We start from the raw sequence: 11,618 nt of genomic DNA on the forward strand, positions 1-11,618 counted from the left end.
GCCAAAGCACATTATTATTATTATAGTAGTCGCTCTTAGTAACGATAAAAACGCGCTAAAGAGCCCGTGTGAAACCGCGCACATACACACATCAGTACAGGCCAACAAATACGGCTGCGCGTTATCTAGATCCGCTTATCTCCCGCAACAACGGAAGCAGTGAATAGGACAACATGGCGTACGTGGCCTCATGTGTATAAGAGGGAATTTTTCTTTCTTTTTTTTTCAGATCCATATTAGGGGATCATCGAACTAAATACCATAAATGACTTCGCCAGTGTCCTATTACTGTTTTTTTTTTTTTTTTTTTCAGAATGGAGCGGAAGTCAAGCCAACGCCACTGACGGCATGGCGCCAATTACGCTTCTAAGCCTAACCACCCACTACACCAAGACGTCAGCCATATATCATCACCAGGTCGAATGTATTTACCAACTCAGAAAAGGCCATCTGCCCCGTTTCTCTCTGTCAGCAACAAGCGCCGCGTTTGAACATTTAGCACTAACCTGTACAAAAACGCGAGCGCTCATCTAGGGGCGGTAAACATGGAGACATAACGATTACACGCCATTGTTTTATGTTGAGCAGAACGTAGAAGAACCTCCTCCCCCCTCCCTTATTTTTTTTTCAACATTTAATTCAGGCCACATGCGCTTTTGCTCCATCTACCACAAAACTTTCAGCGAAAATTTGCATCGAGGTGTCCAAAGTGAATAACCGTGCTTCTGCGAATACCGTCCTTGTCAAGCGAGAGGAGACGACGCCATTTTGAACTCCTCTATCCATGCACCGAGCAACAAACGAAATCCGACCGCACGACGGTAAAGCTTATTGGCAGGCGTTCATTCCCCACTCACTTATCATATCGTGGCGAGCCTGAAGTTCCAATGCAGACAAATTCTGCGTGCCAAAGAAAAAGCAAGAACTACGGCAGCCGAAGCACTGACGAGTCAACTCACCAACGTCTCGGCATCCCGACGTCGCAGCGAGTGGCGCAATGGCGCTGTTTGCAACGTATTTCATACCTCGGATGTCCCCATACTCTACCCAAACTTCATAAAACTCCCTATCCTGTTCAGATCTCCCTGGTTTAACCTAGCTCCTCAGCTCAGGCGTCAAAGTGTGAACGATAGATAGCAGTCATTGTTTCTCAATAACGTAAGTATTCCATCTAGATAAGCTCTTTTTGTGCCTAATGTAGTTTACTACAGGTACGGAGTAGATACAGAGATACAGAGTAGGTACAGAGTAGACTCACCCACTCTTCCCTATACCGTAGGTGCTGCCAGTGGAAGGGAGCTCGTTGAAGGTACTTTTTGTTTAAATGTCTTGCGACCTTGCTAATCGAAATAGTGATGTTTTTACTGTCCACGTATTCAATTCATTTAGCTTAGGCATAAACAGCGCCCCTTTATGAAAGGCTCTTTGTGGTAGCAAAAATGCGGCAGATCTAGCCTAGGGCACTTTCCACTTGTTTTCTTCCCCAGAAATGTTAAACGTTGCTGCCTATGAGTGTTTGGGGTTTTCTTTTCTTTTTAGGTTTGTATTAACTAGAACTTCGAAGAGTAGATTACAAGCGTTTGTACTTTCACCTTATTGTTAACACTGCGTTGTTGGATATGTCTGAAGGGCGTAGTATTTCCTGTTACTGAACCGCTGCACAGGGATAGAAAAACGGCGCGATCCGAGCTGCTGCGTCCAGTACGTGTGCCCAGTGCGGTGGTGCGTACGCTTCCACGAACTACTGTGTGAGGGTAGAGTGGTGTAATGGTGGAGGTGGGGGAAAGAGAAAGAACTAATGTGCAGTCACGGACGAGACACGGGCGGGGCGGGTGCACTGTAACGTTTAAGATGCACTGTGTAAGGCCTGCACATAGGGTGCATAAATGCGCTACCTCTCCCCCGTACGCAAAGAAGAAACCGCGGTTGACTCTACATTTGTGGAGTCCGAGAAAGCGACGCACGCGATCACGGAAGCCATTCTACCGTGCTCTTTGTCGACATTCGACGAGCACGCTCAGTTGGGACGTTGCTGAACGCATGCAATCAGCCGGCGTTTCGAACATGGCAAACGATATGCCTAAGAAGAAAGGAATCACACCAGGAGCCTGCCGCTTCACCAAGACGACTTCCTGCGAATCGCTTGACCCCGGAGTAAGAGAAAAATTCCAGGGCTACTTCCTCATCAGTCAGAGGACAATCGGCTTCGCCTGAACGTAGCATATGCACGATCGACCGAACAGTTATCTGTGTTGCAAGGCGTATACCACCGATCCCTACTGCGATAACTGTGGCAATTTATAATCAGCGGCAGTGGAACACATATTACTTCATGTTAGAAAAATTGAGGCGTGCAGACACGGACGCAAGAAAAAACAACCCAAACGCCTTTTTTTTTTTTTTTTTCTAACATGAATCTCTACCAACTATAGCTTTCTGTCGTTCTAAACATACGACTTGAATGACCTCGTACACCGCGACGACAGTTTTAGTTTAACGTTAGCGTAATAGCGGGGTTACGGGAAATAGCGTTACCGTTCCGCAAACTAACTAACGCATACATAGGGCACCTAAGTGATTCTATGTGTGCGTTCATCTGGAAAGTGCGGGAGGTAGCGCAATGGAAGCTAGCGCGCTGTATTTTCACTTCCCATGTCCGCCGATCTGCAGCGAAACAGACAAGCAGTACAAGCTGTCTACCATAGCCTCCGCAATTTTCCGATCTCAGAGGCCATATGCCGTCGCGGTGCATATCTCCCGACCTTGCCGATAGGTGGCGCTCGCATCTCAGCGAAAATTTCTCTCGTTAGGCTATGGTCAGTGCCTCCTCTATGCTTAGGAGTATAGAGGAGGCACTGCTATGGTAGCCACCATAGTTAGGCTTAGGCGCGTTCGAAACGAGAAGCGATCTCGAAAATTCCTCAATGTTATCCAAACTACTCCGTCGTCGAAGCGGCCTGAGACTAAGCGAAAGCCGTTTACACAGTGATTTGCTACGAATGAAGTGAATTCTACAAAAACAACGCGAAATTCAGTTCGAAGGATGGGTGGATGGATGATGAGGCTGAACCCTTTAAATCGGGCGGTGGCATACGTCACCTAGCCGTGACTATTGACATATTTTGTACTTTGTGGTGGGTGAAATTTCACCCCTGCCTTGATTTTAGCCACCAATCAGATAACCTCTGTTTGGTTATTTCTACCCGCTTAAAGTCTACTTTGCCTTCACTGTCCCTAAACCCCAATGCTTTGAAAAAATCAGCCCCGTTGCTTTGCACTGTAGGGTTAAGCCCTTTACAGAAAGTATGAGGTGTTCAGCCGTTTCCTCTTCCTCCTCACATGCACCGCCTCGGTACTTGACTCGGTACATCTTAGTCCGCAATACTCCCGTCCTGGCTTCAAACAACAAAGAGCTTCCCCTAGAATTATCATAGATATTTTCTTTGGCAGTTTCGTGCTTGAAAGTTCTGTATCTTCCCAGTGCTGATTTCGTCTGCATCCCTGTTTTCCATAGACCCCTCTCTGTTTCTTTAACCTTTTTCTTAACCGCTGTTTCCTGGTTTGCACCCCTCCTGCAGTCCAAATACTTGATTGACAATTTTCTGGTCCACTTCCTCCATTTTGTGTCAACATTCCTCATGTACAAATAACTGAAAACTCTCCTTGCCCACCGCTTTTCTGCCCTTTCTCTCAATCGCTCCTCAAATTCTATCTTGCCGCTAGCTTCCCTGCCCTCGAATGACGTCCATCCCATGCCTCCCTGTACCCCTTGATTTGGTGTATTTCCGTGCGCTCCCGAAGCAAGCCTACCTACCCCTCGCTGCTTAACCTCCAACCTTGCTTGAACCTCTGATCTCATGCACAGGACCGCATTACCGAAAGTCAAACTAGGGACCATCACCCCTTTCCAAATCTCTCTCACCTCTTCGTACCTATTGTAATTCCACAGTGCCCTATTTTTCATCACAGCTGCATTCCTGCTACCTTTAGCCGTTGCATGTTTTTCATGTTCCATTAGGTACTCAGCCCCATTGTTTATCCACACTCCACGATATTTGTACTTATCCACTACCTCCAGTGTTATCTCCTGTATCCTATGCTCACTGCCCTGATTATGATTAAAAATCATGACTGCCGATTTTTCTTTACTAAACTTCAAACCTAAGTTATCTCCGATCTTTACCACAGATGTCCATTAAAATCTCTGCAAGTCTTCCTTGCTGTCAGCCATAGGTATAATGTCATCCGCGTACATCAGTTCTGGTTAGAGCACTGCACGGGCTCGGGCTTACCCGAAAGTCCGGGCCGGGCTCGAGGTTTTTTAACGCGGGCCCGGGCCGGGCTCGGGCTTTCTGGTGGTGTGCATGTATGCAGCGAGTTATTCTCGGGCGTCTCAACTCTGAAAAACATTATTTTTCGGTCTCGGGCCGGGTTCGAGTCGGGCTCGGGCCGAAGGTAAAGGGGTGGCGGGCCGGGCCGGGCGGGTAACGTAGATTATTTCCGGGCCCGGGCCGGGCCCGGGCCGGGCCCGGGTCTCGCCATAAAAGTTTGATCGGGCTCGGGCGGGCAGCCTAACGTAAAAACGGGCCCGGGCCGGGCCCGGGCTGAAAAAATCGGCCCGTGCAGTGCTCTAGTTCTGGTAATGACTGTTTAATCCATTCTCCTTGCTTGAAATAGGAAAGGTTGAAGCCAAGTCCGCTCCTCTCTCATTTTTTTCTCTAATCCTTGTAAATACAGCATGAACCACAAAGGTGACAGAGGGCACCCTTGCCTAAGCCTCTGCTGTATCTCTATAGGCTCAGATACCTTGTTTTCCCATTTTATAAGCACCCTGTTACTTTTATAGATATCTTTTAAAGATTACTTACTCCATCTTCCACATTTAGAGTGCCCAGTATGTCGCACAAACTCTTTTGGATTACACTGTCATAGGCTCCCTTGATATCCAGAAATGCGAGCCATAGGGGCCTGTGTTCCTTTTCTGCTATTTCAATACACTGCGTCAATGAGAACAGATTATATTCTAACCTTCTTTGTTTCCGGAACCCATTTTGTAGTTCCCCCAGCACCTCCTCGCCCTACACCCATGACTGCAGTCTGTCCTTTATAATCTGCATAACCACCCTGTAAACCACTGCCGTCACTGTTATGGGACGGTAGTTGTTTATGTCGGCTTTGTCTCCCTTTCCCTTGTATATCATGCTCATCCTGCTCAGTCTCCACCGGTCGGGGGCTTTACCTTCCATTATCGTTTTGCTCATTGCCTCTCTTAATGTTTTCTTAGATTTTGGGCCCAATGTCTTTATTAGCATAATTGGGATGCCATCAGGACCTGTCGACGTGCTACTAGGAACCCTCTTCTCTGCACTTTCCCACTCGCTTTGTTCAAGCGGAGCCACTGCACTAACCAGTCTATCCTCACCAGATTGAGCACATCCCATTGGACCACAAATATCCGTCGGATATCCAGTTTAGATCCGAACGTCCTGGGCCCACACTGGTCATTCAGCGGACGTACATGGGACATCCTTTTTTGACATTAAAGAAAGTTCCGTTTATTTTGTTCCTGTGGAGGTCCTCTGGATGTTCCCCTTTGGATGCGGGAAACGTCCAGTGTGTGTTATCCCTTGGTCGTCCTTTGAATGTAGGAATCTTTTCTACAAATAATGTACGTTAATGCGACTATTTTTCATTAGAATTTCAACGATGATATGCTGTGAATATATTGCTAACATCGCATGCACGTGGGCATGGTGCTTAACTATTAAGTGGACTTCTATGGGCAAAGAAGAAAACGAAATTAAGTACAAATAATTCTTCCAGAACTAAAGTTTCCTCTCGATGTGTCCTGAGTGAAAAGGAATTGTGAACCCAAATCACCAGCTAATGAACATTACGCGGATACCGTTTTATCATGCTTTGGCCATATTACGTAATGAACAATTGCGGAGGGCGTACAGAGGCCTGCCTCCAAGCCCCCTGAATAAAACTAAATGATAGCCATATTTTGCCGAGCCAGCCAGCCGGCGAGGATGTCCGCGCTACAGTGTACTAGAATCTTCTATTCACTATATCCGCGCCTCGAGCGCGCGTCGGCGTCGTCATTTGTTTTCTTGATTTTTTTTTTTCTTTTTTTTCCGCTGGCGTCATGACATTCGCGGTGCTGCTCCCCGCGAGCAACGCCGCGATTACAAAGAGGGAACTGAGAGGGCGAGCAGCGAGGAGGGTGACTAGCGCCTCGCCACCGGCGTACCCCTCTCCCCTCGTTGTGCGCCTCGCACTGCTCACAGCCTCGCGTTGATCCCGCCGCCATACAGAAGGCACGTGGCGCCTTTATGTGCAGTTTTGTAGCTGTGGTCGTAGTTTTGCCGCTGTGTACGTTGGCGTTGTAACAGGTGTTCTGTGGTGCCGTTCGGTGTCGTGCAAAGAGCTCTCCTGCAAAAATGTGAGTATTCATTTGTCACCTTCGATTTTCTTTGAAAATGGGACGTACCGCCATTGGGCGTGTTAGGAAGCGCTTGGTAGTTTTCGTTTGCCTTCGTCTCGCGCCGCCTCCGCTACGCGTTTCGACGCGAAGTGTGTCGTGTCCTATACGACTGTACGTCTCCGAAAAGGCGTCTCGAGAGACGAAGAAATCTTTGTCACTTCTTGAGTGCGCAAGCGAGCACTCGCTGGAGGATGAACGTCCAGAACAGCAACCGCCAAAGCATGTAGCCGGAGTTTCCCGCGATGTTCCGAGAGAAACTGCATGACGCTGTCATTTCCGATGCAGTGGACTGCGGCGAGCATCAGCGCGCCGATTTCTCAATGAATCCTTATTATTCCTCTTGAGTGCATTTGTGCTAATTGCTTGCATTATTCCGCGAGTTTGCTTCAATTGCTACGCGATGTCCGAGATCCACGCTGCAGCAACTGCAAACACGACTTGGCATGTGCTTTTTCATAGCAGCATTGCCTCCAAATATGTATTTGAGAAATAGTAATGCAGCAGTAGGGAGCGATTTATGTCAATTTGTTTGGTACAGTCAACCACAAAAGTTTGCGGACCACGCGAGCGCGTGGCCAAGAGCCTCTTCGCGACACTTCCGCTACGTCACCAGCGATCGACAGCAGCGCTACGTTGAAGACGCATCCCTCCTTAAATCTATGGCCTGTCTATTTTCGCACTGTGCGCAAATATTTTCTACCTATCTCTTTCAACGTGACGCGCTCTTTGTTAGCCAGGGCTATTTGCTTATATTTTGAGAGCAGAATATCAGTACAAGTAATCAGACAGCGTATTCTTCGGCTGTTATCAGTTCTATTTTCGCGTAGCCATGCAGTTTTTTTTTTTTTTCGTGAGTGCGTGAGTGAGCGGTGAGGCAGCCATGGGACACAGATGCTTAGTCAGTAGGCAGAATTTTTCTGTTCCTCCCCCATCGCTAAGTGACACTAGGCCGGGATTTGATCGCCTGCGCCCAGGTTTTGCTGCGCAAAGCCCGAACCACCGCGCTGCCATAGTGGTTACATTTAGAAAAATAAGAAATAATCGGGTGCGATGACTCTTTTTATAACCCTTTGCGACACGGCGTCCTCGTTTGGGGACTCGAACTTCGGAGGCGCGTCCCACGCCACGTGTTTCTTCAAATGACCTAAAACTCAGTGTGCACATTCGTGTCCGCTTCCTGATGGGACAACTAGCGGTCAGTTAACTTCATTGTCCTGCGTATTGCTGCAGATGATCACTTTGCTGGAGACACTACCATGTTAGACAATCGTTCGACGTGCCGCGTTCCAAGACCAACGTCAAGAGTATTTTTTTTCTCCGGTCGACACGAATACAACCGAAAAAGCAAGTGTGCATGCGTTTCGGGCCTAATAGTTGATTCTTTTTATGCAAGCATTGAAGCTGACGGATTTCAGAATAATTAGATAATGAGTTATACGCTAATTAATTTTTTTACTGAAACTCGCACAAAACAGCACATTGCTTCGTCTTCTTTCTTGGAATGTAATAGTGAGCGTCTTGAAATGATGCCATGCGCATTTGACGCATTTGCAGACAGTGCATCATAATTCGTGTCTGAAGGGGATGAATTTATTCACAAGACATTTACAGAAGTGTCACGAAACATAGGTCTCTCAATGATCTAGTAGGAAGTGAAATGTCCGCCGTTTTCTAGCACCTTATTGATGCGTGTGGGCATCGACTCGTACAACGATTCAGTAATCTCCGGTCGACCGCGCAGGCTTTCCCATTCTTGTGCGATCGCTTGCCACAGCGTATCGGCCGTGCGGCCGCGGTTGGCTCGTGTGGACAGCCGTTTCTTCAACATGCCCCAGACATTTTCTATGGGATTCAAGTCGGCGCCACATGGAGGCCACTCAAGCTGGCAAACAGCATGTTCTTCTAGCAATGACTGGACGATACGTGCTTTATGGATCGGGCTGCGGTCGTGTTGAAAAAAATAGCAGCCGTCGCTGAAGGGACCGTCCAGCGCATACGGAACGAGGTGTCTAGTGATGACGTCGCAGTACCGTGACGCAGTGAAGGGCCCTTCCAGACGCACAAGGGGACCAAGGCCATCTTTGCTGATTGCTCCCCACACGCTCACGGAACACCATCCACTGGATAGAACACTCTGTGTGTAATTAGGCAGATATCTGCAAGAAATAGCATACAATTGGGTTCCAGCGGCGCGTCTAAAAATGTTGTGATTCCTCTTGCGTATGAACTTTATAATGCCGTTATAGAGTTGCAATAGAAAACGTGCAAACATCATTAGATAGTACTGAAAGACCCACTGGCAGCTTTTAATTAGCTTCAGAGTAAGTAGTACTATGAAACAATCGTTAATGTTTTCAACGTAATACCAGTACAGAAAAATCTCGTAATGTCCAAAAGCTCATTTTACGTGAAACATGTTGTGATGCAGAATTAGCTTCGTGAATTAACTGCCAATACACTGTAAACACACCTGCAGTTTAGTGGACGCCAAACCCGCTTCCGTTGGTCCCAGCGCGTGGAAAAAGTTGACTCGTCGCTAAAGATGACATCGCCCCATTTCTCTGTTTTCCAATCTTTCATTGCTGTAGCGAACATGAGTCGTTCTTGTAGCTGGCTGTCTGAGAGGCAGGGCTTCTGTGCTGCTACGAAAGACTGCAGGCCAAGCTCACTCAGCCTTCTTACAGTCTCAGACGATACGTGAGCGAGAGCGCTTCTCGGATATTCTCTGCACTTTGAAAAGGATCAGCCACGATGGCGGCCGTAATCAGGCGGTCCTCTTCCTCAGTCGTGGCCCTTGGACGCCCACTGCGCTCCATATCTGTGAATCTGTCATCGTCGCGGAAAGCTTGAATAATCCTATTCACGGCAGTCCGGCTCCTGTTGGTTCGGCGGCAGATTTCGCGCTGAGGTATTCCCTCTATAAATAAACGCACAATGTGCCTTCTTTCGTCAAGTGGAACACGCAGCGGCATCTTTCCAAATAGGCAATCACCACGTGGCCTGAAGCAAGTCTACTACGTTTTCAGCGACTGATGCGAAGATGCGCCTATGTGTGAAAGAAAATTTTCTATGCATCCGCTTTTTCTTTATTTTTGATGACAGTGAAACACCTCCCTACCCTTTCTCTCAACACGCAGAAGCAGCAACACTCATTGGACCAAGATGCTGCCAACCAAAGTGCGCCAGTAAACGTCGCGTAAAAAAATCGTCGCAGCGCTTCGTGAAACTTATCTACCCACTGGCACACCAGTCGACAAAGGTTGCAGTGATTGCTCCGATACTGCTATCAAGCCAGATATGTGGCGGTCTTATCGCAGACAGCGCTCTGCGTCAACACAACGAACTAACAATGTCATGCACGGGAATAAAAAAATTAACAGGCAGGCGAGTACCAAGAGGGCTCATATCCGGGAGAGCGCCCCTGTCGCCGCTAGGTGGCGTACCGCTAGGTGGCGCGGATAGGCAGTCTGGCACGCGCTCGCGTGGTCCGCAAACTTTTGTGGTTGACTGTACATACCGCACACAAATTAGGGTAAACTTAATGTACCATCAATTCAATATCTATGCAAATGTTGAGTGCTGATGGAGATATCTGAGATTTCCTTAGCTATGTGACATTCGGTACATACTGTTACATGAGTACAGATGAAAAAAAAATTGTCCTGTGGTCTTTACAAGATGCATTGGGGTTTGTCAATGCTTGCTATTGAAGAAAATGTGGTCGCTATTGAAGAAAATCGAGTTACTACACTAACAATATATGTGGGTTGATTTCAGCTGCTGCAACAGTTTCCCCAAGGAAGCACAACAGATGTTGAAGATGCCATCAAATCATGGCTCAGACATGCACCGGAAAGGGCATCAGGCACCCTCGAACACAAGGAGCCTGCAACGTCTGTTGAAGACTCAAATGAAGGTATGTTTTTGAATGGAACTATTATTGCAATTGGCTTCATCTGCTTCTCACAAGAGTAAAAGAGCAACCTTCAACGCTGAGCATTTTGTGCCATGGTTCAAGTCCTTCGGTGCCTTGAATTTAAAATAATCTCTTAATTGTTCTTTAGACATGTTTTATTCTGTTGGAAGTGGGGACAGTTCAACGTACAGGTGATGGCTGGTGTGGACCTCCTGCCCGGTCTGCAGCCTTGTTCGCACAATTTTCTTAGCTTGGTCAGGTGATAGTGTGTGTATCCCTTGCTGGGGGAGAATTTTAATACCTACTATATAGGGTTTGGAATAAGGTGGGGTAGACAGGAAAGATTGGGTGGGTGTGTGCCGAGTAATCAGCAGCATTGGCAGCATGGCCTTGAATACAGTGTACTCTCAACCAAAAATGTTTACGAACCAAGAGATCTGACAAAAAGGCTGATATCTCGGCAGCCTCAAAACGCAGCCTGGTATTCCCATTTCCAGCTTCTACTTGTATATGCGAACAACATTGTGATGTACGATTTTACTGGCTTTTAAGGGCTGCTCGGATATTTAGTGTTTTCTGAGATCCCGTGGTCTGTAAATTTCTTGGTCGATACTACATTGATGCACCTTGCAGCTGGGACTTGCACTATAATTATGTGTATCACTTCACAGGCTTTTATTGCCTTGTGAATTTTTGGAGTTCTTGATGGCCATGAATGAGTCTATGCTTTTAGGTGCTAACTCATAGGAGCAGATGCAACACGACCAAGAGCAAAGGAATAACATGTGACAGGTGCATTTGTTTTCCTGAATGGTGTATGCTGGCAGCTAGTAAAATGGATTTCTTTCTTGCCTTCCCATCAGATGCTGAATGAGTACCTTCCTTGCCCGCTGCACTCCAATCCCATGCCAGTGCCATGACATTCGTGTGCCCGATTACAGCAGCTACCAAGTAGCTATAGATAGTACCTTCACAGCATCATTGTTACTTTTTCTCTTCTTATTTTAGCATATATGTTAAGCAATGTGTGTGATCAATGCTCACTATCCAGGAAGCATGTTCACTTTCAGTATGAGATTCACTTGTGTGGGCTTTCCACTTCATTTTTCTTTATGGCCGGTTCTGATCATTAGCAGTTCTAGTCAACAGGTGATTTTGAGGGACAAATTAGGATACTAATTTGTATGTTTGTTTCTCTTTTTTCTATGTGTTAAG

The 11,618-nt window shown here is 47.1% G+C and overlaps 1 long non-coding RNA gene across 1 annotated transcript; it reads left to right on the plus strand.

The window, feature by feature from the left end:
- The first annotated feature begins 6,136 nt into the window (after window positions 1–6,136).
- On the plus strand, window positions 6,137–11,399 carry LOC119450662 (uncharacterized). The gene is made up of 3 exons (XR_005191446.2): window positions 6,137–6,445; window positions 10,265–10,403; window positions 11,267–11,399. It is a non-coding gene; the product is annotated as an uncharacterized LOC119450662 (long non-coding RNA).
- The last annotated feature ends 219 nt before the right edge of the window (window positions 11,400–11,618 follow it).

This window comes from Dermacentor silvarum, chromosome 1, assembly GCF_013339745.2.
Source record: "Dermacentor silvarum isolate Dsil-2018 chromosome 1, BIME_Dsil_1.4, whole genome shotgun sequence".
NCBI lineage: Eukaryota > Metazoa > Arthropoda > Arachnida > Ixodida > Ixodidae > Dermacentor > Dermacentor silvarum.